The 3,631-nt window shown below is 39.4% G+C and overlaps 1 pseudogene; it reads left to right on the forward strand.

Moving 5' to 3' along the window:
• The first annotated feature begins 251 nt into the window (after positions 1-251).
• LOC128510785 (epidermal differentiation-specific protein-like) lies at positions 252-1,251 on the forward strand (annotated as a pseudogene).
• Positions 1,252-3,631: the final 2,380 nt, after the last annotated feature.

Raw genomic sequence — 3,631 nt, forward strand, 5'->3', positions numbered from 1 at the left:
TTTTATGTACGTTGTTTTTAGCTGTTTCTATTCTGGTCCGTGAAAATATTGTTCTCCATGAAACCGGTCCGTGGCGCAAAACAGGTTAGGGACCACTGTTCTAAAGTACTTGTGCATTTAACACTTGAGCATTTTTTTACTGGAGCATGTAATAGTGTTACACATCTTGTGAATCGGTTTTTGTTTTCCACATTTGTTTCAGGAGTAATTAAGTTGATTTGATCTTCTTGGGCACAGAAACAGACGTTTGCAGTCTCCATCAGTCATGAACAAGATAATCGTCTTTGAACATTGTAACTTCGAGGGCCTCAGCAGGGAGTTCACCTCTGATGTCCCCAATTTAATAGATGAGAATTTTAATGACTGCATCTCCTCTGTGAAGGTCATCGGAATCCATGGGTGGCATACACAGAATTTTAAGGGTGAACCAATTGTGTATGAGGAAGGAGAATACCCCAGTGTGTCGTGTAATGATGCTATTTCTTCACTAGAGCTGGTGACAGAGGACCTGGATAATCTTCAGATTACATTGTATAAGCATATCAACTACCAGGGGCAGAGCCACGTCCTCAACTGTGAGACAAACTTGTGTTTTGGCAAATTTAATGATAAAGCATATTCTCACAAGGTGCAGAGAGGTGCCTGGGTTCGGTATAAACATATTAAGAGGTGCGGGCATATCCTGGTGGCAAGAGCTGGTCGTGATCTGTCTAACTATGGTTGGTTCAATGACCGTCTGTCCCACCTTCGCCCTCTTAAAGCAGGCAGACCCAGCATTAAAGCTGAAGTTGAATGGGACAAGAAGAAAGAACATGTAACTGAAATTAAGATTGACACAATCACTGGTGTGAATTATGGATCAGAGACACAAAGCTTTACAACTGAGATGAGTCGAGAGTATTCAGGATCCGTCACTGAGAGCTTCAACTGGAGCAATTCCACAAAGATTAGTGTGGGAACCAAATTTAATATTAATTTATTTTCAGCTGAGTTAAAGAACACCATAAATGTCAGCAACACCTTGTGGAGAAGGGCCGCAGTAACACCAAAACCACAACTAAAAGTATTAAAGTCACCTTGCCAACCAATATTCCTCCTCACACCAAGCTCACAGTGAATGTGTTGAGGAAGGTAGTGATCGTTACTGTTTCAGTCAAGCTGACCATCACCAGTGGCTGTACCTCTAAGGTTGAGTACAGGTGTGAGGATGAAAAATCAGTTTACACTGAATTCAAAAATGAGAAGATCTAGTAAAGACATGCGAGGAACAAAATACAAGTCGATAGCCCTGTGGTATTAAAATATACAGGGTATTTATAATATCAATCACTTATATAATACTGTAAGAAAGAATGAACAAGTCACTTAAATGTTGAATCAGTGTGTGTAGGGATGGAATTTAGATATGGGCCAGGTTTCTCGATAACGCACACTATTCGCGAGCTAAGAAGACTCTTAAGATATATCTTACGTAAAGTGACAACTTTTCTAAGTGTATTTCTCGAACTGTCCCTGAGAAGTCTTCTTAAGTCTCTGCCTCCTACGTCCGACGTTACAAGGCGCTGTCTACAGTGAAGGTCCTGAATTAGCTGACATCGGTTGCTCAGGAATCGTTTTTTGACTCCTTTTGCATGACAGCGTTAAGTAAGACGGCACTTTCTATGTTAATTAAACATAAGCATTTATTTCGACATGGGTTAACTTATTAATAGCATGCCATAATAGACAAATATATAAATACAATCACCAAACTGTCGCTAATATTTTCATGTAACCTGTAGTGACAGTGAAACGAACCGGGTATACAATCATAGTTGATTGACAAACAGCTGACAACACTCTTCACCAGCTTCAGAAACAATGTGAAGCATGTCAGTGATTGGGGTTGTATAGTGCACTTATGGAATGAATACGATGAGATGAAAAAGTAGAGATTTAATACCCCTACAGTATCTCATCTACACGGTTTCGCGCGGTGGCCGTAAGTCCAGATTCAGCACGAGTTTTGGCGTCGTGGTTAAGTTTCCATTTTACCACGCAAAAAAATTAAACATGTTTAAGATGCGGAAGCTCGCGGACCTTGCAGATCTTCGCGGAACGTCGGGCGGGCACTCGAGGCGGCTCACGGTGCCTAATACCTCTATCTCACCTACAGAATGCGCTTTGACTCACAATGAGATGCGATGTTAGGCACTGTGAGTTGCCGCAATTGCCCGTTAACGTTTCGCGAAGTTCTGAAAGGTCTGCAAGCTTCCACGAGGACCGATAAAAAATGTAACGTTTAATTTTTCACATGGAAAGATGTAAATGTAATCATAGCGCAAAAACTCGCGGTAAATCATGATAAACCCTACTTGCGGCCACTGCGCGAAACCGCATAGGTGATATAGGGGTATAACACCGCATCTCAAAGCGAGTCAAACCGCATAGGTGAGTTAGGTATATTACACATTACAATCATTCAGAAAAATTAATGGATGCGGGTAAATGGGTTTGAAACTCCCAAGTTTATTTTCTCATTTAACTAAATAAGAAAAAAGAAAAGCCAATCCAGTTATGGATAATGGCTATTGATCAATAAAACATGTTTTAAACAAAAAGCAGCAAGCAGCTGGACATCGGGACGGAGAGCGTAATTACGACGCATTGGCCTGGCAAGTGCAGGTCTAAGCAGGTCAAGAAGCTCCATAATCTGTTGCCTTGGAAGAAGAAACCTTTTTTTTTTATTTAAAAAAGGGAAAATATGAAAAGGGCTAAAGTTTTGTCTAAAGGCAAAATGCACATGAACCACACAGCTCTGCGGACGGCGCCGTCTTCAGTTTAGCACAGCAACACGCTGTATCGCTGCTAAATTGTTTGCCACCTGTTCAATATTAAAAGTGATCGCCAATTTTAGTGCATTAGTCACATTATAAAATAGGCTAATTTAAAGTCACTCTATCAGTTCTGATATAAAATTTTAAAAAATTTAGGCCTACAGTATATTCCATCATTAATACGACTTTGATAACGTGCCATATTGTGCTTCCATACGCCGCTGTTTTTATAAAAACTGCTGCTCAGTAGCAGCGACTAGCGTCTTGAGCTGAAACTACGCTAAGAATAAGTTACGGTTGGTCCAGACCAACCTTACGAACGTGTGACTTACCTAAGAGATACTTAGCATACGAACGTTTCGGGAAATGCGCCATAATGTTAAGAGAGACGTTAAGGGACAACTTAAGAACTACTTAGTGATAGGAAGCTTTCGAGAAACCAGGCCTTGATTTGTAATACTGTATGTAAAACTGTAATATGATTCAGCTAATGTTTTATGTTTTTTTATGAATTTTGCATGTGTTAGTTTTAGTTCGTATTGTTGTTCAGGCTCCTCTCATATCATGAGAATATAATAATGAAATGTCTGAATTAGGTGTTTATTCTTTATCTTTCCTGTCTGTTCAAATGTTAATCTACACTGATCTAACAATGTGCAGGCATCTAATGTGATCTTACTGCCCTGATTATTGCACATATTATAATACAATGGTTTTTATTCTTTGATTATTATTAATAAACAAACAAACAAATAAAATGTGTTTGTCTCATCTGTAGGAAATCTACATTTAGAAATAAGATCTAGGTAGATTTA

This window comes from Clarias gariepinus, chromosome 22 (assembly GCF_024256425.1).
Source record: "Clarias gariepinus isolate MV-2021 ecotype Netherlands chromosome 22, CGAR_prim_01v2, whole genome shotgun sequence".
Classification (NCBI taxonomy): domain Eukaryota; kingdom Metazoa; phylum Chordata; class Actinopteri; order Siluriformes; family Clariidae; genus Clarias; species Clarias gariepinus.